Below are 27,658 nucleotides of genomic sequence, written 5' to 3'. Positions count from 1 at the left end.
TGTGCCCAAACCATTTCAAAACACCCTCTTCTGCTCTCTCAACCACGCTCTTTTTATTTCCACACATTATATATATATAATTACAGTCTCGTCAAAGAATTTTTCACTCCTAATGAATCCACATTTCCCTGATACTGAAAGTAGCGCAGCCTTGGCCTCTTCGAACTTTTGGAAAGACGACGTGGGCAAAACGTATGCCTGTAATTTTTTCATGTTTTTATGAGTTACCCTTTCATGGGCAACCCGGAGCGCCAGACCGCAGGATTTCGGTGTAGGTGCTTCAGAATCTGTGCAAGGCTTTGTGCTATATCCGTTGACCTTGAAGTCCGTTTTGAGGCCACAAAAGGCCGCATTTCTAAAGCCGTGTGGACTGCACTTAGCTCACTGAACTCGTTCCAAATAGGCGACGTTGCAGCCTCAGTCTTTAACGAAGGTAACCCAGGATGAAGTGCACAAGAAACTTAGCCTTAAAAGCTAACAAAAGCCTCTTTTCAATTTGCCTTTTCTTTTTTTATAAAAGTCATATTTTCCTAGGCATTGCCGGATATATATATATATATATATATATATATATATATATATATATATATATATATATATATATATATATATATATATATATATCCGGCAATGCCTAGGAAAATATGACATAAAAAAAGAAAAGGCAAATATATTCATATATATATATATATATATATATATATATATATATATATATATATATATATATATATATATATATGAATAAGAGCAAGGTTATTAGGTACAGTAGGGTTGAGTGTCAAGTCAATTGGGAGGTAAGTTTGAATGGAGAAAAACTGGAAGTAAAGTGTTTTAGATATCTGGGAGTGGATCTGGCAGCGGATGGAACCATGGAAGCGGAAGTGGATCATAGGGTGGGGGAGGGGGCGAAAATCCTGGGAGCCTTGAAGAATGTGTGGAAGTCGAGAACATTATCTCGGAAAGCAAAAATGGGTATGTTTGAAGGAATAGTGGTTCCAACAATGTTGTATGGTTGCGAGGCGTGGGCTATGGATAGAGTAGTGCGTAGGAGGATGGATGTGCTGGAAATGAGATGTTTGAGGACAATGTGTGGTGTGAGGTGGTTTGATCGAGTGAGTAACGTAAGGGTAAGAGAGATGTGTGGAAATAAAAAGAGCGTGGTTGAGAGAGCAGAAGAGGGTGTTTTGAAGTGGTTTGGGCACATGGAGAGAATGAGTGAGGAAAGATTGACCAAGAGGATATATGTGTCGGAGGTGGAGGGAACGAGGAGAAGTGGGAGACCAAATTGGAGGTGGAAAGATGGAGTGAAAAAGATTTTGTGTGATCGGGGCCTGAACATGCAGGAGGGTGAAAGGAGGACAAGGAATAGAGTGAATTGGATCGATGTGGTATACCGGGGTTGACGTGCTGTCAGTGGATTGAATCAGGGCATGTGAAGCATGGAAAGTTGTGTGGGGCCTGGATGTGGAAAGGGAGCTGTGGTTTCGGGCATTATTGCATGACAGCTAGAGACTGAGTGTGAACGAATGGGGCCTTTGTTGTCTTTTCCTAGTGCTACCTCGCACACATGAGGGGGGAGGGGGATGGTATTCCATGTGTGGCGAGGTGGCGATGGGAATGAATAAAGGCAGACACTGTGAATTGTGTGCACGGGTATATATGTATGTGTCTGTGTGTGTATATATATGTGTACATTGAGATGTATAGGTATGTATATTTGCGTGTGTGGACGTGTATGTATATACATTGTGTATGGGGGTAGGTTGGGCCATTTCTTTCGTCTGTTTCCTTGCGCTACCTCGCAAACGCGGGAGACAGCGACAAAGCAAAATAAATATATATATATATATATATATATATATATATATATATATATATATATATATATATATATATATATATATATATATTCTTTCTTTTCTTTTAAACTATTCGCCATTTCCCACGTTAGCGAGGTAGCGTTAAGAACAGAGGACTGGGCCTTTTTTGGAATATCCTCACCTGGCCCCCTCTGTTCCTTCTTTTGGAAAATTAAAAAAAAAACGAGAGGGGAGGATTTCCAGCCCCCCGCTCCCTCCCCTTTTAGTCGCCTTCTACGACACGCAGGGAATACGTTGGAAGTAGTCTTAATCCCCTATCCCCAGGGAATATATATATATATATATATATATATATATATATATATATATATATATATATATATATATATATATATATATATATATATGGATAGAGAGAGAGAGAGAGAGAGAGAGAGAGAGAGAGAGAGAGAGAGAGAGTACGACTTTTGGTGGATTCTAACATCCCTGTAGCCTTAGAAGGGAGAATAGACAGTTTCATTTTATAGGTAGTTCTTTTACGAAGACAAATATTTTCTTTCCCCGTCGCACCCTCTGTCATCCCCTGCCAAACCCCCTTTCTCCTCCGGTACAAAAGATGCCGTTCTTGATAAGTCTCTAAAGTGAAATAGGTTTTCATTACATATAGTTAAATTCCTCTAGTTCTTCTGAGAGTGAATGTAAACCGATTATGCGATATACAATTCCCTTACTGTATAGCAATGCAGGGGCACCGAAATAGAAAAGTGGCTGCTCTCCCAACCTTACCTGATTCTATTTGCCAGGAGAACAGTCTTACTGTAAGGTCCCAGCATCTCGGAAGGAATTGGAACACAAATCTGTTATGGTCCTTGGGTCTTAGAATGTCGTCAGTCTTGCTCCTCCTTGAAGTTTGCAGCTCCACCTTGACATTGTGAAGTCCTTTCCAACAATGTATCTTCCGTGGTGGAAGCACATGTGTAGTCCCACACCTGCACCTCTTCCAGGCTTAGTTCGTGCACCATCAGGCCACTTGCCACAGGCAGCATGAGGAACTGGGGGTTCTTTCTCCTCGTGGCAGTTGGCAGAAGCATGGGTTTTTCACATTGATGTCTTTGATCTCACTCTTCTTGACGTAAAGACTAGCGGGACGCTTCCAACTCGGTGCATGTCGACCTTATATACTGGTCAGCCAGTTATCTGCCGCAAAGACACTGGCAAGGAAAGGGCTATACTAGTCCCCAGAGTATGAGGTGATTCATCCTACGATGATATGAACCAGGAGCAGTTTTTAATCCTAATTGAGGAAGAGAAGAACACGAGAGTCAAGCATGAGTATGAAGAGAAGAGTTGATGAGTGCGAGTAAAATGTTCCTTCAGTGGACGGCCCTCACTGCCTGTTGGTGAACCATCCTTATGTGGGCATTAGTTCCATCCCTCATGACTGCCGCTCGCTTCAGCATGGCTGAGGCCTTGGCTCCTTAGCTGGAGGGCCCATGGAGGAGTGAGTCTGGGTAAATGAACTACACTGCAGAGATAAATCCCGGATCATATCGCCCGTGGAACTCGGAACAAGGCCTACGGCATCGTTTCAGACACCAGTTCTCCTGAGGCTGTAGTTGAAGACTAGAGAGTTGGAATGGTAATGTAGACAGCGCGCCTCCCAGCGCCGCCTAGTGTAACAGGCGAGGGTGAGCTTGTTTCAATTAACCTTCATCTAGAGACAGGTTCGCAGGGTCTTACCGAGCGTACGTTGACGTCTGGTCATATTCCTTCCAGTCTCTCACTGGTGAATGATTGTAAAGCCTTGAGGATGTACGTTAACCACCTTGTATGTCGGGTAATGTACGTACATTACTACTAGCGCACTGATATCATGTTGTATAGGCTACACGAGTTTAGGTAAGGTCAGAGAACGTGTAGGTCTGAAATTTAATGGACATCTCGCGCAACTTGACGATTTTGGTTATTTTTTCATCTGTGTCATCCCGGACGAAGAATTATGTCCTAGATAATTGATCCAGATGTCCACAGAAAGTAAACATCAAATCTATTATATATATTTTTTTTTTTTTTTTTTTTTTTTTTTTTCTCCAAAAGAAGGAACAGAGAAGAAGTCCAGGTGAGGATATTCCCTCAAAGGCCCAGTCCTCTGTTCTTAACGCTACCTCGCTATCGCGGGAAATAGCGAATAGTATGAAAAAAAAAAAAAAAAAAATATATATATATATATATATATATATATATATATATATATATATAGAGAGAGAGAGAGAGAGAGAGAGAGATAGATAGGTACATGTGTGTGTGTGTGTGTGTGTATTTATGTATGTATGTATATTGCTGACACCTTCGCGAGATAGCGTTAGGAACAGACGAACATGTACCTCATTTGCACATATCCAATCTGTAGCTATCATGTAAAATGCACCGAAAACAGAGCGAACCATCCAGTGCCAAGCCGCCCCACATACTAGTGCCTGGCTTCGTATGCCGCTGGTCATGCCATTGAGAGCACGTTGCCCCTATGCACCGTATCGATCCAGTTCATCTTATTCCGTGCACGCGTCATGCCTTCCTGAATGTTCAGACACCAGAGCCTCTTTCACTCCGTCTGCGGTCTCCTCCGCCTCCTTGCTTCTTCCACTTGTGACACGTACAGTCATCTTAGTCACTCCATCTGCTCATATCCTCTCCATATGTCCGCACCATTTGCGCACACTCTGGTCAACTGCTCTCTCTCTCATACAGCGCTCACTACCACACCTCTCACTTATCCTGCCATTCCTTACACGATCAACCCTCCTCACGTCACATACTGTCCTTAGACGTTTCATTTCCAGCATGTCTTCGTCTTCCGTCCACTTTGATGCAGGATTCGCGCCTCGCACCCATACAACACCGTCGGGACTACTGTACCATCAAACATACCCATCTCTACCCTCGCAGGCAGTGTCCTTTCCTTCCACACACTTCTCATTGCACCCAGGACCTTATCCCTCTCACCCCTCCGGTGACTCATGTCATTCCTCATGGTCCCATCCCTTTCCATATTCACTTCCAGGCATCTAAAGTACTCCCCCCAGGCCCTGCTCATTCACACTCACTCGCAAGCCATCCTACTTCATATATATGTATATCAAATGTGTGATGTAGACGTGATACCCATTGTAAACTGCTTACCACGTTACCCCAAGAATCAAACCCCGACCATCGTGTGTCAGCCAGTAGGCTAATATATATATATATATGTATTTCCTTTTTTTTGCTTTGTCGCTGTCTCCCGCGTTTGCGAGGTAGCGCAAGGAAACAGACGAAAGAAATGGCCCAAACCCACCCCCATACACATGTATATACATACGCGTCCACACACGCAAATATACATACCTACACAGCTTTCCATGGTTTACCCCAGACGCTTCACATGCCCTGATTCAATCCACTGACAGCACATCAACCCCGGTATACCACATCGATCCAATTCACTCTATTCCTTGCCCTCCTTTCACCCTCCTGCATGTTCAGGCCCCGATCACACAATCTTTTTCACTCCATCTTTCCACCTCCAATTTGGTCTCCCACTTCTCCTCGTTCCCTCCACCTCCGACACATATATCCTCTTGGTCAATCTTTCCTCACCCATTCTCTCCATGTGCCCAAACCATTTCAAAACACCCTCTTCTGCTCTCTCAACCACGCTCTTTTTATTTCCACATATATATATTGAGAGAGCAGAAGAGTGTGTATTGAAATGGTTCGCTCACATTGAGAGAATGAGTGAGGAAAGATTGACAAAGAGGATATAAGTGTCAAAGGTGGAGGGAACGAGGAAAATTGGGAGACCAAATTGGAGGTGGGAAGATGGAGTGAAAAAGATTTTGAGCGACCGGGGCCTGAACATGCAGGAGGTGGCAGGCATGCAAGGAATAGAGCGAATTGGAACGATGTGGTATACCGGGGTCGACGTGCTGCCAATGGATTGAACCAGGGCATGTGAAGCGTCTGGGTTAACCATGGAAAGTTTTGTGGGGCCTGGATGTGGAAAGGGAGCTGTAGTTTCGGTGCATTATACATGACAGCTAGAGACTGAGTGTGATCGAATGTGGCCTTTGTTGTCTTTTCCTAGCGTTACCTCGCGCACGTGCGGGGAGGTGGGTTGTCATTTCATGTGTGGCGGGGTGGCGACGGGAATGGATAAAGGCAGCAAGTATGAATTATGTACATATGTATATATGTATATGTCTGTGTATGTATATGTATGTATACGTTGAGATGTATAGGTATGTATATGTGCGTGTGTGGACGTGTATATATATACATGTGCATGTGGGTGGGTTGGGTCATTCTTTCGTCTGTTTCCTTGCTCTACCTCGCTAACGCGGGAGACAACGACAAAGTATGATATATATATATATATATATATATATATATATATATATATATATATATATATATATATATTATCCCTGGGGATAGGGGAGAAAGAATACTTCCCACGTATTCCCTGCGTGTCGTAGAAGGCGACTAAAAGGGGAGGGAGCGGGGGGCTGGAAATCCTCCCCTCTCTTTTTTTTTTAATTTTCCAAAAGAAGGAACAGAGAATTGGGCCAGGTGAGGGTATTCCCTCAAAGGCCCAGTCTCCTCTGTTCTTAACGCTACCTCGCTAATGCGGGAAATGGCGAATAGTTTGAAAGAAGAAAATATATATATATACACACAATGAGGAGCTCACTCAGGCGAGGCGACGACCAGTGCTAACTAACTATTAGCTTATTGACTGTTGACCTTAACATACTGTGTGCACTCGGGTGAGAGACTCAACCTCACCAGGTATCCAGACTGGCTGCACACGTTCTCTTCTCCCTACCTCCAGTCTTTGACTCGCTCCTAACTTTGACCTGACCCTCAGTCAAGGGTCAGGTCAAAGGCTAGACCATCATACCCAAGGGTCGTGCTCAGCGGTCGTGGTCAAGGGGGTGATGTATGACCATCTGCCCACCACACGACGGCCGGCAAAGATTCCTACCTTATTTGGCCGTGATTGAGGCGCCGTGGGAGAGTGTGTGCGCAAGGACGCGTTTTTATTGCACAATTGCTGGCCAGTTCTGTGGTCAGGACTCACAGTTTTGGTCAAGACTCGAGTGACAGGGACGACCTGCACTTGGCCGGTTGCAATCTGACCCGAAAAAGTCTCATTTTCTTTCATTGCTCTATTTTTAGGCTGGTTTGGGAGGGAATTTGTATTCCCATTTTCTTATTTACATTCTCGTTCTCTATACCTGTTATGCTGCCTTAGCAAGGCAGCGTCAAGCACAGATGACTGGGCGTCCGAGAGAAAATATCCTTGTTTGGTTCCTCCATACGTTCCCACCCGTAGAAGAGAATACACATAATACAGGAGGGGAGGAGACTTCCTGGTGAACTCGCGTCCCACGACGCAGAGGAAAATACGTGGGTAGTCTTCTGTGATTCCAGTCCTCGGGGATATTCACATAAAAGTCCTTATTCAAGGATCCGACTTGACAGAAATGCATTTGATAACACGTGTGACTGCAGAGACATAGTGTTTGTTGTGAGAGAAGTTGTAATGGATGATTAACTTATGTTAATTGCCGACAGTCGGTAGTTAACATGTTAATTACAGTGACGCGGGACAGTGAAAGTCATTCTTAGTGCACGATGGTACGACTCTTGGGTACGATATCGGGCCTGCTCTTTAACCTGACTCTTATGGGTCACGCCAGCGGCCAGGACTTCATATACCACGATTAGATTCCCGCACTTACCCTCCCCCTCCATGATCAACAAGTGTGCCCTGCCTCACCAGAGAGCTGGCTGGATATCACACACACACACACACACACACACACACACCATAGGCAACGCTACAACCTCCCCTCATCATCTGAAACATTGGTGTCTGCCAATAAGAATTTGATAGTTTTGCAGTTTTACTGGAATTACTTCGACGTCAACGCCTGCTTCAGTGTCATTTTTATTTTGTAATGAAATCACAAGGGGCAAAAAACTCCTTCTTTTATCACGACAAGTTGAGAGACATTAATGTAAAGTTGTATATGTGCCACACAGTCAGAGTTCCATTGTCAAGATTGATTTTATCTTCCTTGAACTCTACCAAGTATGAAAGTCCCCAGCATTACCAGAACCCTGCCTGGAACCCGGCTTTGTTCTGCCCTTTAAACACTCTCGACCCGGGACAACACAACTTAAACACAGTTGTTTCGTAAATTTTTTTTTTTTCACCTCTGTGAAATACTCGTAATGTTCTGGACTGAATTCTTTGGTTCTGGCAACATGAGCCTTACTGGATCGCCACAAAGACTTTTGCCTGTGAACTCCCTGGTTGGATGAAGGTAAAAGATTGGATAAGGTAGTGTCCAGTGCAGGCTAGGTCAAAGGTCATGCCATTATATCTAAAGGGTCGTACCCGTCGTGTTCATAAGAGTTACTCATACGCCTATTCACCGTGTCATATATATATATATATATATATATATATATATATATATATATATATATATATATATATATATATATATATACGCCAAATATTTCCATGCGATATGACAGGTAAAAGGATTTCAGCGTTTCACTTTGTCTCCAGCTCCTTCCCTGGGAAGGGTCGGAGGTCAGAGGTCACGACCCTTGAAACGAAAAAGTTTTCCGCTAATTGAGAACGTTTTCTGTTAAACGACGTTCATGACTGGGCGAGTTGTTACAAGGTCTGCGCAGCTCGGGGTCTTTGGTGACGCCAGTGTTACGGTTGGTGTTATGTGACTTCTTGTACGTACGTGACGGTTCTCGTAACGTCAGGTCCTGGCAGCGGCACCGTCACCACATTCCTGCAATGTTACGTGACGTTATTGTTACGGAATGTGATGGCGTCACTGGAGAGGCGCGTGGCAGCACTGGTTTAAAGTGTTTACGGTCGGCACACGGTGTGTGTGTGTGTGGGTCGGACTGACCCCGTCCCTGCTCTCTCACCAGCATGGTACGACCCTTGGGTATGACGACCTGGCCTTTGACCTAACCCTTGAGGGCTGGATCGCAGGCCTGGCCTTCATAACCATGGGTTTTAACGTTATGTTCCAGGGTCGTGCTGTTGTGCCCAAGGATCGTGCTGTCGTGCTCAAGGGTCGTGTTCAAGAATCGTCCTTTTGTGTCAAGGGTCGCACCTTCGTGCTCATTGGAGTCAGTGCATATATTCCTCAGGTTGTGGAGGAGATTTGGGGTCAAACGTTTGACCAAGCATTACTAGGTAATGAGATTACGAGGCCCCCGATGTAATTTAATTTATTATTTTAGATTCGTGTTGAGGGAGACGACAAATGGAAGACTTACAAAAAACACGAAAGGCAAAATACTGACAAGGCTCTCTTGTCCCCAGGGCTGAATCACTGGCCCGTGTCCCACATTTCCAAGATAATGTTCTAAATAAGTCACAACGTGTGACTGACTGACGTGTTATTTTCACGGTATGAGGATGTGTCTGGGTCCCCCCAGAGTGTGTTCTTTTGTGTGTGTGTGTGTGTGTGTGTATATATATATATATATATATATATATTTTTTTTTTTTTTTTTTTTTTTTTTTTTTATACTTTGTCGCTGTCTCCCGCGTTTGCGAGGTAGCGCAAGGAAACAGACGAAAGAAATGGCCCAACCCCCCCCCCCCCCCCCATACACATGTACATACACACGTCCACACACGCAAATATACATACCTACACAGCTTTCCATGGTTTACCCCAGACGCTTCACATGCCTTGATTCAATCCACTGACAGCACGTCAACCCCTGTATACCACATCGCTCCAATTCACTCTATTCCTTGCCCTCCTTTCACCCTCCTGCATGTTCAGGCCCCGATCACACAAAATCTTTTTCACTCCATCTTTCCACCTCCAATTTGGTCTCCCTCTTCTCCTCGTTCCCTCCACCTCCGACACATATATCCTCTTGGTCAATCTTTCCTCACTCATTCTCTCCATGTGCCCAAACCATTTCAAAACACCCTCTTCTGCTCTCTCAACCACGCTCTTTTTATTTCCACACATCTCTCTTACCCTTACGTTACTTACTCGATCAAACCACCTCACACCACACATTGTCCTCAAACATCTCATTTCCAGCACATCCATCCTCCTGCGCACAACTCTATCCATAGCCCACGCCTCGCAACCATACAACATTGTTGGAACCACTATTCCTTCAAACATACCCATTTTTGCTTTCCGAGATAATGTTCTCGACTTCCACACATTTTTCAAGGCTCCCAAAATTTTCGCCCCCTCCCCCACCCTATGATCCACTTCCGCTTCCATGGTTCCATCCGCTGACAGATCCACTCCCAGATATCTAAAACACTTCACTTCCTCCAGTTTTTCTCCATTCAAACTCACCTCCCAATTGACTTGACCCTCAACCCTACTGTACCTAATAACCTTGCTCTTATTCACATTTACTCTTAACTTTCTTCTTCCACACACTTTACCAAACTCAGTCACCAGCTTCTGCAGTTTCTCACATGAATCAGCCACCAGCGCTGTATCATCAGCGAACAACAACTGACTCACTTCCCAAGCTCTCTCATCCCCAACAGACTTCATACTTGCCCCTCTTTCCAGGACTCTTGCATTTACCTCCCTAACAACCCCATCCATAAACAAATTAAACAACCATGGAGACATCACACACCCCTGCCGCAAACCTACATTCACTGAGAACCAATCACTTTCCTCTCTTCCTACACGTACACATGCCTTACATCCTCGATAAAAACTTTTCACTGCTTCTAACAACTTGCCTCCCACACCATATATTCTTAATACCTTCCACAGAGCATCTCTATCAACTCTATCATATGCCTTCTCCAGATCCATAAATGCTACATACAAATCCATTTGCTTTTCTAAGTATTTCTCACATACATTCTTCAAGGCAAACACCTGATCCACACATCCTCTACCACTTCTGAAACCGCACTGCTCTTCCCCAATATATATATATATATATATATATATATATATATATATATGACGGTGTATTGGCTCATCAGTAAGAGTTGCGATCATTTTCCTTATTGAAACTTTACAATACACATGTTTCATGGAGGAGATCCACTTCATCAGGTGAAATACAATTTACAAAGTTTCAAATCCGAACACAGCATACAGGCTTGTGCATTATGTTACCGCCAAGCCAGAGTGTTGGGATTTGAAACTTTGTGACTGGAGGCCCCAGTCACGGACAAATGTCCACAACAAGGCCGGGCCATAATGAAAATATAGAAAGGATTATGAAAGGGAAAAAAGAAGAGACACGGGAAAACATTTAAGAATCTTGGAGGAATTGAAAGTCCTGTCCTTCTAAAATGTTCCATGTCATATTTATAGGGAAAGACATAAGGGGGTATAGAGTTCCAAAGTTTCGAGACGTAGGGAGAGAAACGGTTATCAAAACGGCCCACCCGTGTGTTGCCAAAACACACACACACACACACACACACACACACACACACACACACACACACACACACACACACACACACTCACTGCTTGCTATTTCCCGCCTTAGCCAGATAGTGCGGGGAACAGACGAACAAAGGTCTTATTTTGCTCACATCCACACTTTAGCTGTCATTTACGGTGCAGCGAAACCAGAGCCCACCATCCACAGCCAAGACCCACCGACCACTCCGTGTTATCCCCTTGACCAATTCATATTCCCCGTGTCGGTCCCTTGACAGCACGTTGCCCCTCATGTAAGAAGTTGATCTAATTCATGTCCCAACTCTCCGTGATATTGAGGCCATATACCTTAAAGGTACTTCCACACCATCCTTCTCTCTTCTCGGTTTTTCCTCCCATGCTCCCCCCCACTTCTGACACGTAGATCCTCTTCTTCGATGAGTCCTCAGTCATCTTCCCCATATGTCCAAACAGTATCAGCACTCCCTGGTCGTCACTCAGTCAGGCTGCACTTACTACTACACTTTACTCCCACAAAAACAGTGTCATTCCGCATACGATCAACACTCTTCACAGCACATATTGTCCTCTGGTATATCATTTTCGACCGAAGACTCGCGCCCATATAACTCTGTCGGTACTACTATACCTTTAGGCTTACCTAGTTTTGTCCTAACAGACTCTGGCCTCTCCTTCCACACATTCCTCACTGCACCCGGAACCATATCCCCCTTACCCTCCCTACGACTCGTTTCATAAACCCTGGTTCCATCCGCTGACATGTCTGCTCTCAATTACCTAAAGTATTCTATTTCCTGCAGATTTTCCCCGTTCAAACTCAGTCTCAAACTATCTTGTATCGCCTCCGTGGAATACCCTGTTATCTTACTGTGCATATCAGTTCGCAACCATCTCCTTTCGCTCACTTTTCCAAATTCAGACAAAAGCTTTGAGAGTTTATCGAGTCTGGCGTCGGAGCTGTATCATCTGCAAACAGCAGCTGACTCACTGCCTTCCCCCTGCACACTCATGTCCGGCTAGCCCCAGCATACTGCAGACCCGCCCCTCACTTCATGACCCCCCTTATTTACCAATCTCACCATATATATATATATATATATATATATATATATATATATATATATATATATATATATATATATATATATATATATATATATACATATACACACACATATAAGTGCACGTGTGTAAGTAGTAGAGATGGCCAGAGAGAGTTATTGGATTACGTGTTAATTGATAGGCGCGTGAAAGAGAGACTTTTAGATGTTAATGTGCTGAGAGGTGCAACTGGAGGGATGTCTGATCATTATCTTGTGGAGGCGAAGGTGAAGATTTGTAGAGGTTTTCAGAAAAGAAGAGAGAATATTGGGGTGAAAACAGTGGTGAGAGTAAGTGAGCTTGGAAAGGAGACTTGTGTGAGGAAATACCAGGAGAGATTGAGAGCAGAATGGAAAAAGGTGAGAACAAATGACATAAGGGAAGTGGGGTAGGAATGCGATGTATTTAGGGAAGCAGTGGTGGCTTGTGCAAAAGATGCTTGTGGCATGAGAAAGGTGGGAGGTGGGCAGATTAGAAAGGGTAGTGAGTGTTGGGATGAAGAAGTAAGATTGTCAGTGAAAGAGAGGAGAGAGGCGTTTTGACGATCTATGCAGGGAAGTAGTGCGAATGACTGGGAGACGTATAAAAGAAAGAGGCAGGTGGTCAAGAGAAAGGTGCAAGAGATGAAAAAGAGGGCAAATGAGAGTTTGGGTGAGAGAGTATAATTAAATTTTAGGGAGAATAAAATATGTTTTGGAAGGAGGTAAATAAAGTGCGTAAGACAAGAGAACAAATGGGAACATCGGTGAAGGGGGCTAATGCGGAGGAATAACAAGCGGTGAAGGTTTTTTGAATGTTTCATGATAGAGTGACAGATATAGGGTGTTTAGGTCGAGGTGGTGTGCGAAGTGAGAGCGTCAGGGAAAATAGTTTGGTGAACAGAGAAGAGGTAGTGAAAGCATTTCGGAAGATGAAAGCTGGCAAGGCAGCGGGTTTGGATGGTATTGTAGTGGAATTTATTAAAAAAGGGGATGACTTGTTTATAGGATATTCAGTATATGTATGGTTCATAGTAAAGTGCCTGGGGATTGGTGGAATGCATGCATAGTGCCATTGTACAAAGGCAAAAAGGATAAAGTTGAGTGTTCAAATTACAGAGGTATAAGTGTGTTGAGTATTGCCGGGAAATTATATGGGAGGGTAATGATTGAGAGGGTCAAGGCATATACAGAGCATCAGATTGGGGAAGAGCAGTGTGGTTTCAGAAGTGGTAGAGAATGTGTGGATGAGGTTTTTGCTTTGAAGAATGTATATGAAAAATACTTAGAAAAATAGATGGATTTGTATGTAGCATTTATGGATCTGGAGAAGGCATATGATAGAGTTGATGGAGATGCTTTGTGGAATGTATTGAGAGTATATGGTGTGGGAGGCAAGTTGCTAGAAGCTGTGAAAAGTTTTCATCGAGGATGTAAGTCATGTGTACGAGATAACGGTGACGAGAGCGGTACAGTAGCTTATCCCCGGACTGTCGGATGGCCAGTTGATGGTTAGAGAGTTATGGGAAAATCAGATAACAAGAGATCTGATGTTCCTTGAAATTATTTCCTAAAGCGTAAAGAGAGAGAGAGAGAGAGAGAGAGAGAGAGAGAGAGAGAGAGAGAGAGAGAGAGAGAGAGAGAGAGAGAGAAGCACCTCCCATCACCCCTCTCCCTCCGGCTTATATACCAACAGGAAAAATATGACAAAAAACACCAAGTAGTGTGCGGAGCGGGACGGGAGAACATACTCTCATGGAAATTTTGTAGGAAAGTGTGACGGGAAGGAAAAGGTTTTCCCCCGACACAGCCGCTGGATTCTGGAAAAAGAAAAGATGAAAGGAAAAGATTAAGGGTAATTGATAAGTAGGATTATTTACTGATAAATATTATCATTTAAGTATTTGTCCGCCTTAGTTTGAAGGTATCACAGATCTTTACCTTTTTAACTGATGAGTTAGATTATTTACTGATAATGGATATCCCTGATGTGTTTCTTCAGCCTTCATCTGAAGGTATTACCTGTCTTTGCCTTTATCAATGGTAAGTAGGATTTTTTACTGATAACAGATGGTTGAATTTGTCCAGCCTTCATCTGGCGGTATCGTTGGTGTTTACATTCACAAATTCTGGAAATAGTTTATCCAACGATCAACTTCTGTGCGTATGTGGAAAACATTTTGTCCTCCACGATCGTGGCCGTTACATCTCCATTCTTTCATCCTCATACCATTGTGTCTGGTCATTGAATCTCTTTTTTGTAGAAAAGTTTTCGAAATGTTGTCGACTTAGTTTATTGTTTTGAAAATTGATAGATCCCCTCTCGGGGGTCTGCAGTTTTTGAGAGAGTGTTTTTCTCCTCTGAGTCTTTCCTCGCACGGTTGATTCCTGAATGCAATCATTAGTTTGGCTGCTCTTTGAATTCACTCTAGTTTTCGTCATCATTGATGATCAGGGTTGATGACCCGAACTGAACAGTGTGTTCCAAATGAGGTCACACGATCTGGGTGTTACAAAGGGCGAGGATCGTACCCTCTGTTTTGCAGTTTGTATTTATAGCTGTGAATCCTAACATTATGTTTGGTTGCCTTACTATATGTAGCTCGGCATTATTTACCGTATTTGACGTCATTGCTGATAATCTCTCGAAGGTCCTGTTCTATAGCTTCTAATATCATGGTTTTGCGACCATAACGTATTCGTGATTTATATTTTTGGTGCTAGAATGTATTACTTTGAACTTCTCTACGTTTTAAGCCATTCAGCAAGTCTCTAACATTTCTACCATTTAAGCAAAATCCTTTTGAATCATCAGTCAGTCTTCCTTTGACTGCTCTATATTTTCTAGTTTCATGTCGTCGACATATTTGCAGATATTCATGTTGATGTCCTGTCTCGTGATGGTTGATGTGAGATGATGAGAAGTATGGGTCTGAGGACTGAGCCTTGTGGTACCCCGCCTTTTGATCCCCCCCCCCCCCCCTTTTTTTTTTTTCTAAGAGCCAGACGGCTATCCATGCGCAGAGTCCATTTCCTATATGGTGAGCTTTGAGTCTTCTACCTGGCAGTCTTTTACGTGGTGGGTTATGGAAGGCTTTGCGGAAATCCAAGTGTTTGGCATCAGAGGATATTTTGGAGTCCCAGTGATTATTAATGTGACTTTAAGAATTGAGTCAGATCCGTTGAAGAGGATATTTAAATTGATGTTCGGTTATGGGTATATTGTAGGCATGTCACGATCTACCCACCGATTATATAATAAAGTCTGACACTTTCCTCAGAACGAAGCGAAGTATTCGAACGCACGTTTTCTATCCCCTTTCTTGAAAACTGGTTTTACTGTAGATGGTTTCCAGAGATTTGGCACTTTGCCTTATCGTCAAGATTTTATGGAAATTTGGCTGATCGGGGAAGTTATTTGCCGGCTACACCGTCTGGACCACTTGACGTACTCGGATTTATTCCGTCCAGATATTATGTTTTCACTGATCTTCAATATATTTAAACACAAGTTTTCTTTTTACGTGCCAAGAAACACACGGTCTGAGCTTGTGATATATTACACGATTTTTCGATGACACTGAGCCGAAATATTTGTGTAGAAGGAAAGCTGTTTCATGATTGCCTCTAGTGAGGATGCCTCTTTCATTCGATAAAGGGGCAAAATATTCTTGATTGCTTCTTTTTTATTAATATACTTAAAGAATTCCGTAGCGTTTGTGTTTACGTTTTGAGAAATTCTTTTTTCAGAGTTTTACTTGTCGTTTCTGATGTTCATCCTAGACTCTCTCTGTTCTCGTATGTATATTTCATATTCATGGGAGGTACCCTGCAACCCTCTTTTAAGTTTGTTGAAAACATAAATATCTCTCCATCCCACCTAACCATTCCTTTTTAAAATTCCTTTTCGCCTCTCTGAGAATGCCCTTCCCCCCAAGTGAATTATTGTTATTTTGAAGTTGTTCCTTTACTATCACTGTCTCCACATCTCACAACCTGTTACAGTTTACATTAACTTTTGGCACATAGTCTCGTAAGTCTGCTAATTGGAAAGTGGATGTAAGCTTGCCGTTTGCTTTGAAATGGAATTAGCAGTTTACAATGCCTCTTACGAAATCGTTGTCGCTCTTTGCTGGCTTTTCACCGAGCTCATAGTGCTAATTAGGTCTCTGTTCCGAGACATCTCTATATCGAAAATATTATCGCCTCTCGTTGGGTCTCGGTTCGTTAGATTTACAAAGCAAGTCTTCAGTTTGATCAGTGACTGTGTTGCCCTCGTGATCCCCCGTCATGGTGGTAGAGGAAGAGGTTTCATGGTGATGTTGGCAGAGGTCGGGAGGACCTCTTTGGTTACTATATCCCGACAAGTGGTGTAAGAGAGACCAGAGGATGGTCTTGCATCCCTGTATTTAGTAATCCTTGTTGTCTGGTGGCTAAGTAGGAAGACCAGGCGGGGGTGGGAGGCATAGGTGAGTTTGGGAAGCATGAAAGTCGTTTAGATGTTCCTGAAATCAAGCGCTGAGAGGCCAAGTGTCTTGAATTCACGAAGGTGATAGAGGCGATTGCTGGAGAGTTTACTGATGGTGTTGACGTGTTCCCTGCAGCTTAGTTTATCGTCCAGAGTGACTCGGAGAAACCTGACGAACTGGAGTGAGCACGCTGGAGAGGGCTGGGGCTCTGGTGAGACAGGTGGACTTGTGTTATTGACAATAAGTAAGGCTAACTTGCATGATCACGGTTTTGCTTTGGTCGATGGTAATGTGGATGGCTGAGGTCCAGTTCTCAAGGCTGTCAGGGGTGCCATAGCAGGGGTGAGTAAGGTAGTCAGAAGAGCTGTTGACACCGGTGATAGCGTAATACAGTGTACTTAGATCGACCAGCTGCATCCACTGGGACATCAATTATATGGATAAGGAGTCACAAGGGCCTGGAAGGTGAAGGCGGCCCTTAGGAAACGAACATCCTGGGGATGATCACTGAGGAAGTCTGCAAACCATGGAATGAGACCTCTCGGAAACCCAAGGTTGATGGCCTTGTTGATGATTATGTTATGGTTGACTAAGTGGAAAGCTTTGGGGAACTCAAGATAGGTGAGAAGAGGCACAGAAGTCTTACATCTCTCTCGCTCTCCCGGTTGTCAGAGAGATAAAGTCTAGGAAGTCAACGAGACATTGGGGTAGTAGATGAGATCTTTATATTAAGAAACTGCATAATGGCTTTGGGTTTTGTAATGTCCGTGTAAACCTAGTTCATCGCAAAACTTTCCTGGCGTTGGCCGGGGATCGGGGTTATGGGAATGGGCCTTGACTCGCCGAGAGATTGTGGCCTTTGCTGACATTGGTGTTGAGGAAACTTTTGATCGCTGGAGGAAATCCCTGTTGATGTTGCAGAAGGGGTACAACGGTAGTGTAGAGTCTCATGGGTGGGTGTACACAGAGAGCTTTACCTCTTGGCTGTGTAACTGACCAGCGTTTTCAGGTTCATCATCTGACTCCGATATTACTAGGGCTGAAAGGTAGGCTGGGGAATGGTTAGTGTCAGTTGATATACAAGGAAGACACGTAGGTGTGTCTCTTCTTTGTATATCAACTGACTAAGTCTTGTTTGTCATTCTTGTATCTCCCCAGAAGATGTGATTATTACACGGAAGTGCACTTGGGAACTTATCGTGTTTCATTTTCCTCATAATTATCAGCAAATACTAGATCACTCGCCCCCTTGTGAACTATTGAAATATATATATATATATATATATATATATATATATATATATATATATATATATATATATATATATATATTTTTTTTTTTCTGCTTTGTCACTGTCTCCCGCGTTTGCGAGGTAGCGCAAGGAAACAGACGAAAGAAATGGCCCAACCCACCCCCATACACATGTATATACATACGTCCACACACGCAAATATACATACCTACACAGCTTTCCATGGTTTACCCCAGACGCTTCACATGCCCTGATTCAATCCACTGACAGCACGTCAACCCCGGTATACCACATCGATCCAATTCACTCTATTCCTTGCCCTCCTTTCACCCTCCTGCATGTGCAGGCCCCGATCAAACAAAATCTTTTTCACTCCATCTTTCCACCTCCAATTTGGTCTCCCACTTCTCCTCGTTCCCTCCACCACCAACACATATATCCTCTTGGTCAATCTTTCCTCACTCATTCTCTCCATGTGCCCAAACCATTTCAAAACACCCTCTTCTGCTCTCTCAACCACGCTCTTTTTATTTCCACACATCTCTCTTACCCTTACGTTACTTACTCGATCAAACCACCTCACACCACACATTGTCCTCAAACATCTCATTTCCAGCACATCCATCCTCCTGCGCACAACTCTATCCATATATATATATATATATATATATATATATATATATATATATATATATATATATATATATATATATATATATATATATATATGTATATATATATATATATATATATATATATATATATATATATATATATATATATATATATATATGTATATATATATATATATGTATATATATATATGTATATATATATATATATATATATATATATATATATATATATATATATATAAACTTGACCGTTTCCCGCGTTCGCAAGGCAGCGCCAGGAACAGACGAAGAAAGGCCACATCCGCTTACCTCCATTCTCTAGCTGTTATGTGCAATGCACCGAAACCACAGCGCCCTATCCACAACCAGGCCCCACAGATCTTTTCGTGGTCCCGCGGCTGTTTCATAAGCCATGGCTCAAGCCCATGTCTTTTCTTTTTCTGTGACTGGAGCCTTCAACATAAAAGAAAAAAATCCATTGATCACTCGTCGCCCTCTGTACACCACATCGCTCCAGTTCACTCTGACCCTTGCACTCCTTACACCCTCCTCCATGTGTAGGACTCAAATACTAAGAACGTTTTTCATTCCATCCTTCCATCTCCAATTAGGTGTCCCCCTTATATTTGTCCTCTCCACTGCTGACATATTTATCCATCCACTCTCATTCTCTCCGTAAGTCCAAATAATTTCAGCTGACCATCTTCAGCTCTCTCAGCCATACTCTTATTACCACAGCTTTCTCTTACCCTATCATTTCTTATTCGAATAACCCTCCTCACACCACATATTGTCCTTACACACTGTCCTGATTACTATACCTTCAAACATGCCTATCTTTGCCCTTCCAGTTTGTGACTTCTCTTTCCACACATTGCTCAGTGTTCCCAGGACCTTCGCCCCCTCACCCACCGTATGACTCACTTGAGATCCCATGGTTCCATTTACTGCCACATCCAGTGCCAGATATCTAAAACACTTCACTTCCGCTAAGATTCCTCCATTCAGCAAATCTCCTTCACTGCTGTTATTAACATTTACACTCAGCTTTTTCCTTTCGCACACTCTGCCAACTCACAAACCAACACTACAGTTTTTCTTTGGTATCTGCCACCAGTAGCATGTCATCAGCAAATAATAACTGACTCATATCGTAAGCTCCGCCTCCCTTTATCTTTATCCCTTATAGCCTGCAGACTTGCTCCTCTCTCCTCCCTTATCCATTCCATCCATAATCAGATTGAAGAACCATGGATGACATAACACATCCTTGCCACAGACATCCCTACACTTGGAACCACTCGCCCTCCTTTCTTCCTTCTCGTAAACGCGTCTTACTCTCAACAAAATCTCTTCACTTCATCGAGCATTTTTTCTCCCACACACCATATATTCGTAGCACCTTCCTCACAGCATCTCTATCTACCTTAGCAAACGCTCTCTCTAGATCAATAAATGCCACATGCAAATCCTTCTGTTTCCCTTAGGTGTTCTTGCACACATTCTTCAAATTTGTCAACAGACGATGATGGAGCCTCGCAGGTAACTTTTCTGACGCAACGTTACCACACGCGGGTGGAGTCCGGCCACGCCTTATATTTTGTTATGTACAGATAAACAGGAAAAGTAGATGCTGGTTCTGCTTGCCTGGATATTCGTCAGCCAGTGTTATATTCTCCCAAACAGCGGGAATCCTGTGTTCCATAAGGCGTCACTTTTGGAGTTAAATTGTTTCCGGGTTCGCGTTTTTCTGAAGCTGCTGAGCCACATGAAACGCTATGTCTTTGTATTTTGACAAAAGATAATGACTAACAGTGTGGATTGATGTGACACTACAAATTTTCTTCCCTGCGCTGGTAAGAGATATGAACTCAGATAATATCAACACGCTTCCTTCTATTCTGTGGCATTATATCGTCTCTCTCGATACATAATGTCGGTTTGGGGTCGATATGGAGCATTATGTGTCCCGCTCTTCTGTTTCCATACTTTGTTTTGTTCGTATGGAGAGTGTGTGGGTTTGTGGTCCATGTGTAGTGATTAGGTGGGGGTGATGACTGTTTCCTTGGGTGGTAATGTGGGGACAGGTTGTGAAGATGGAGGCAGCAGTGGTAGTGATGATGATAGTGGTTGGTCATGATGGTTGAGGCAGTAGTGACGGTGTTGGAGGCAGCAGTGTTACTGATGATGGTAGTGGTTGGTCATGATGGTTGAGGCAGTATTGGCGGTGTAGGAGGCAGCAGTGGTAGTGGTTGGTCATGATGGTTGAGGCAGTATTGGCGGTGTAGAAGGCAGCAGTGGAAGTGGTGATGGTATGGTGATGGTTAAGGCAGTAATGGAGGTGTGGGAGGCAGCACTGGTGGTGTAGGAGGCAGCTCTGTTAGTGTTGATGAAGGTAGCAGCGATGGTAGTGGTCGGTCATGATGACTGAGGCAGCAGTGGTGGTGTGGAGGCAGCATTGGTGGTGTAGGAGGCAGCAGTGGTGGTGTAGGAGGCAGCACTGGCGTTGGTATTAGTGGAGGCGGCGGCAGCACTGGTGGTGGAGGCCATTTATCCTTGTTCACGTTCTTGGTAACTCTCGCCGCTCATGGCTTCCGGCTACCCAGGCAGAGCGTCCCTTCCCCGTTCCCTCCACCCACCACCCGGTCGTTAGGCTGGGCCTCCGTGAAACGTTTACATCAGAGTTGAGTTGCCTCACTCCCAGACCCGTCAGTACTCCCCTTGCTGGTGTGGATGACGAAATGCCTTCTCTCCTGTATTGAGCAACCCTTGGATGTCTCATCACACGTTCCTCCCATGTTAGACATGGTCGAGATTGCTAGTCAATTTAAGCTGCTGTTTGTTTGTATATACACCTCATACGCAGGACATCGTGCGTCAACAGGCAGCATCATTCAGACTAAACATACTTCCACACATATGCTCATATTGTAACAGTTACTCAACTCTATATACACAGCCTACGCCCAAAACATAGTCATAGCTGTATATTATAGGATCTGTGTGCTCAGGAGGAATTATGCACGTACATACAGGATATACTCGGTGAAACCCAGAAGGTATCTTGACTGTGAAATGTCCTATCTACATATACTTGCATAGGATATACTGCTTGTGTAACTTACACTCAAACACAGCTCTCCTGTACCGGGAAGATAAAGCTTAAGAGATGATTCTCGCAAAAATAATAATACACTTTCATGAACGTATGAAAGTGTGCTTTTTCACTACAATTTTCTTTTTTTTTTTTTTATAAAGAAACGCCTAAAGCAGACAGGATATATTTGTACTCCTGGATGATATTCATACAGGATGTATTTGAATATACTCTAGCTAACTTTATACTCACTACACTTGTCACATGTTGAGCACTATCATCCTGTCTGCGCAAGGTACACTCAGGTGTAGTACACAGATTCATACACCCGTATACAGTATACAGAAGTATGTGACGTTATGTATAACAAATAGTCCGCTATACATTCCAGGAAACAGTATACCGGTGAACAATATATACAACATACGTAAGGCTAACGTATATGATAGTGTGACGGGTTTTGTAACGTAACAAACGTTTGTAGCATAACGTATTTTTGATACTTTTTTAAGGCTATAACTGGTCTTTTTTTATAAGCAGATGTTGCGGAACTAGTCGGGCTGGATGTGAATGCCTCTCTCATTGTATAATTTCCATCGTGGGCACTTTACAAACATCCCATGACTCCGTTAAGTATTTGCATTTCACATGAAAACGAATATGGCCAAGCGTATTTGACGAGCTGTTTTAGCGCCAGGAACAGACGAAGGAAAGGACTGTCGCTCACATCCATTCTCTTAGCTGTCATGTGTAATGCACCGAAACCACAGCCCCCGCGCCACAGACCTCAGTTGTGTGTGGTGTGTATGTCCCACTAACATAGGCTTTACCACTAGCATAGCCCACTTGACAAGCCAAATTAGATATATAACGCCAACATAACCTTGACAAATCATGTTTAGATATGCCCTGAAATCATAACGAAGCAGTATACATTGCTTTGGACACAATAAAGAGCATAACGCTGCTGTAAAACAAACAAAAGATAAAGGTAGCTTATTACGACCTGCGGATCATATTAGATGTACTCCACTGTTTCCCATAATAACACAGTATAGTAGACGGAGTGTAGGTGTGTAATAATAACCTTGCACCGTCTTAAGTCCGTCCCACCAGCGCTAACTTATGCTTTTCTGCCTTTCAGGTACGTGACTGGAGGTGTGGTATGAGGGAACGCAGTCCATGGTGAGTATGCGTGTGTGTGTGGGGTACCTACCACCGCCCGGGCTTCCTAAAAACACTGCTGTCCTTTGTGAAGGTGAAGGAGTGGGATATGTCGGGGAGAGTACACCCTAACAACTGGCTGGCAGCCCTGCCTCACCCACACTCCCTTCACCATAAGAAGTGAGGAAATTGCTTCATTTGTAAGTCTAGTACATGGGAGAACACCGCCTGGGTGTCCCACGGTGTTTCATGTTAGGTGGGCCTCCCAGCACATTCTCCTTCTAAATGCACAGTCACGCTTCTTCACTACTGCCAAACCGGCGGTGAACTCATGCCGTGGCCAGCCATCAAGATGTGCCCGTGTATCGTGTTTACCTTGTCCACATTACCAGTTTCCTGCACACATGAACGCTGTATAACTACCCAGGGGAAGGAATACATCCCAAGCACATCATTTAGTCTATGATATCTTCCGTGAATCCCCGTGAGCCTTTCATGATTATCCGCCCGGCTTATCTGCGACGCTCTGTTATCTTTCATGTAACCGGATTTCCAGTTATCCGGAGCAGGAGCAGTGTATGGCGGCTGCTAAAAGCTGTGTGTGGGTTGGCGGGGCCGGGTGCGTGCTATCGCTCAGTCGTGCCGAGTGCTCCCAAGGTATCGGACTTGTAGCCTGTCGTCGTGAAGGGTAATCTTAGTAGCGGGGAAAACGCCCATTCTCCTGCCTCCATCTCCTAGCCTAAGCTGTCATGGACTAGTGTTGCGTGTGGTGACTTGTAATACATTCCAGTGGAAAACTGTGTGTGATTATGACCTAGAATTAACACCAGGGGGTATCTGTGTCGGGCTGTGTGTTAAGCCACCCTGCGTGTACTGAAATACCTTAGGAAACTAGCAAATGACAAGCGTTTATGACAGGTCAGCCCAGCGTGCTCGATGACGTTTGGAAAAAACTGGCAGTGATTGGGGAAAAGTGAGGTAAATTGTAGTGTATGTGAGCGTGTGTGTGTTGTGGCAGCGTCGGCAAGAGCAGCAGCAGCAGCGGTGATGGTGGTGGTGGTGGTGGCGGCGGCGGTGGTGGTGGGGGAGAGCAAGAGAGAGAGAGAGACAGTGCGACTCGTCTAGGGTGAGTTTAACCGCGTCAGCCAAAACTCGCCCGTCTCAACATCTGCCTCGCGTCTGTTGAGCGTCACTTGTTTTTGTTTGTTTGCGCGCTGGGATGATTGCCAGCATAGTTGTTTTCTTGTTTGTATCATGCCATATATGTGGGTATACTTACTGTTGAACAATGTTCAGGTGTGCACGGATGATATAACTCACAACAAAAGTCAGTGGTTCACCAGCGAGGCTTTCTTTTACCTTTGAAATGGCCCGCCCACTAATCCCAAGGTCATTTAAGGGAATGAACTGCTTAACAATAGTTTTAGGAGAGGAGGACTTGTGTTATGTCAGAGTTCTGAACTGCTGAAGTGAATTCGGATTGTAGTAATTACTTGTTTAGTCTATATTGGGACCCAGCTTCACATGCTATTGCTATATTTAGTACATATTTCATAATTCTGTGCCAGCTTGACATTATAATAGAACCGTAGCAACAATCAGGGTTGAAGGTGTATCACCGGCAGCTACAGGGGAAGGGGAAGGGGGGGCGGGGGGGAAGCTGAGGCAACAGCGATAAACCCTCACCTTCCTCCACCCCCTCACCCCCACCAACCCCACTCCTCATGGCCTGAACAGTTCCGTTTCAGGACCAAATATTTTTACTCAGTTGGAGAGTTAAGCTCATGACAGCTTCATGTGTGTGTGTTATTACGTATGATTCACCGCAAAAGCTTGAATGTCATAGTGTTGTATGATTGAAAAATAATAACTTTTAGCCTCAGAAAGAACTGGTAATTCTTGTTTGCATAATTTCACCTAACATTTAAGTTGTCAGGAAGAAAAAATCAAAGAACATGGAGAAATATGAATATGAACGAGTTTTGTAGCCAAGAACTGTACAGTCGTGTATATATATATATATATATATATATATATATATATATATATATATATATATATATATATATATAATTGTGTGTGTGAGTGTAGGTATAGAGTCGGTGAGTGCATGCCATAATGTCACATGGGCTGGTTGGCCCACCTGTAAAGCCAGTTGGTAATCTCTGTTGAACTTTTATGATCACGAGGGTGAACAATGCTTCAGACCTACAGGGAAAGCAGAACCCACAGGCATGTGTTGTGATCTTGTGCTTGAGCTGCAGAAGTTCCTGAGTTTGGGAGTCTTAACGTTGGCATAAGCGGGCGTTAGCGTTGGTGGATGGATGGCTAGGCTTATGTGTCCAGTACCGGGGCTGGGCTACATGAGACGGGGAGGGAGGGTGGAGGACCTGCGCACCCTGGCCAGATTCACTAGTGTTGATATTGTGTTGGTGCGGCCTGGTTGACCCGGGAGCTTGGTGTCCGCCTGATGCAGTGTCAGGTATATACGCTGTACCAGTGTGCGCTTTGCCGTTTTCTACCTCATTTCCCTGCAGCAGTTCTTTATAAAGTGGTCGTGTGTTGAGAGAGAGACAGACCAGGTGGACAAGTGGCAGCTGTGGTGCCGGGGCGAGGCTGGCTGGCCTAACAAACGGGGGCAGCTCATGTGATTGTCTAAGGAATGTTAATGCAGCAGTGCGCAAGCTGCAGGGCTTGTAATGCTCTTGCGGCAGTCCCGATCTGCAGTGCTTTTGTCAACCTCGCCTGCTTTTGTCCGTTTGTTGACATTAACATGATCATTGATCATGTCCCGTGAACTTAATTCTCTCCCATCTGTGTATAACACCGTGTAAGTGACATGTGTGTGCTGGATGCTGACTGGAGTGAATGTTTACCCATTTGCCATCCTTCAATTGTGGAACGCATATATATATATATATATATATATATATATATATATATATATATATATATATATATATATAATGGCGACTGATAAGTCTGGACAAAGCACAGGTTTTTCAAGTGTAGCTTTTTAAACTGTCTCTAGATTTGTACTTGACGTCATCCTCTCCAAGTTAGAAGGTCAGATGATGATCTTATCCAGTGAGTCTAATTTAAGAAAGTCAGATTTTGCAGTGTTGTGAATCATGCGTGTGGGTGTTAAATGTACCACGACACGTAACTTACTGCAGCTCCCGAACAAAGTTACAGCTGTTGGGACATGCGAGTGTATGTCAGGGGTACTTTTTAAAGCTCGCTCTCTTACTCTCGCAGTGTTTGTTGTTGTGTTGATGAAAGAATGAACTAGTGATGGATGGATTTTCGGAGAGGGGGTGAGGAGGATGGGAATAGAGAGAAAGGTTGAGGGGGTATTTGTGGGGAAGTAAGTTATCGAGTTGATGGAGCCATGCGAGGACAGTGGTAGTAGGCGAGTGAACACACGGTTTAAACGTTTTATCGATTGCTTTTAGACAAACTACATCACGTAGATGCACGTGTTTACAAATTACACGTGTGTTAAGTCACGTGCACTCCCTCTCTGAGAGTGTGTGTACATGTATGTATACAAGTGTAGACGGTGAATGCAGACATGGACACCTGCACACATGCATACGTAACCAAGGCAAACGTTCAGTGGCAGACCTCCAGGCTGAAACCATTGGCCAACCAGGAAACCAATTGATCATTTCATGAGGTAAACATCCGTTTCTTACTTCTTGTGATATTAAGATTCTGTGTCTGTTTCGGAGAACTTGTTTGCATCATTGGTGTTCTTGGCATGTCCTGTTGTTTACGAATGTTGTTCATGATGTCCAAGTACTTGTCAGTAAGGCACAGAATCACTTCTGCTTAGATTACTTTTTTACTTTCTTTTTTTTTTTTTAGACTTGCTCGAGGGAAGATAGTGCTTTGGCTAAAGAGGTGAGATTGGAATATAGCCTTTATTTTTTAGCCAGTATGACACATTATTGCATGGACTTTTTGAATTTAAGATTTAAGCATTCCGTATGGTCAGATTTTGATATATATATATATATATATATATATATATATATATATATATATATATATATATATATATATATATATATATATGTGTGTGTGTGTGTGTGTGTGTGTGTGTGTGTGTGCCAGGAGCTATACTCATCATAACGTTCACAGGATCTGTTTTTAACAATACCTCCCCCATTCCATGATTGGTTCTTGACGTGCGGGATGGAATTTGTGTTGGATAACGACACCAACTCTCGTAATTGCTCTGCGTACGTATATATATAAAAAGTTAATAGTAGTTTTAGTGTAATTAATGGCCTCAGATCGAATTGATCATTATTTACAATATACTTATTATATGAACATTTGATTGGGTAAATTATACATTAAACCAGCAATGTTGGGAACATTTGGGCTCATTAATCAGTTTCCATAACGCGAGTTCAAGAGATTTTTTATGAACAACATACATCGTATGTGACATGAATATTGTTGTAAACTTTGCTGCGTTAATCACGTTGTCCATAAGTCTTACTGATACAGAGGTTGCACAACGAGATCAATGTTTATTATAAACAGGTAAGTACGTACCGTTACAGTCACCGTTGTTGGTAGACTGTAGGTGTGGAAGTGGGTGATGATAGAATACAGCGAA

At 43.4% G+C, this 27,658-nt stretch overlaps 1 protein-coding gene across 32 annotated transcripts in view; it reads left to right on the top strand.

Moving 5' to 3' along the window:
- The window catches only part of tou (bromodomain adjacent to zinc finger domain 2B toutatis), a 1,094,933-nt gene that overhangs the window by 236,273 nt on the left and 831,002 nt on the right, over positions 1-27,658 (top strand). For 19 of the 32 annotated variants that reach the window (XM_071667361.1, XM_071667356.1, XM_071667362.1 and 16 more), the window contains exon 1: positions 23,619-23,713. The exons of 11 other annotated variants lie outside the window; for them this stretch is intronic. The gene's annotated coding sequence lies outside the window, so the exon portion shown is untranslated. Of the gene's footprint in view, positions 1-23,618; positions 23,714-26,011; positions 26,705-27,658 lie in introns of those variants that run through there. 2 more of the 32 variants (XM_071667374.1, XM_071667370.1) reach the window with 1 other exon arrangement.

The sequence above is a fragment of the Panulirus ornatus genome, chromosome 12 (genome assembly GCF_036320965.1).
Source record: "Panulirus ornatus isolate Po-2019 chromosome 12, ASM3632096v1, whole genome shotgun sequence".
Taxonomy (NCBI): domain Eukaryota; kingdom Metazoa; phylum Arthropoda; class Malacostraca; order Decapoda; family Palinuridae; genus Panulirus; species Panulirus ornatus.
This window is presented reverse-complemented; position numbering and strand designations above follow the sequence as displayed.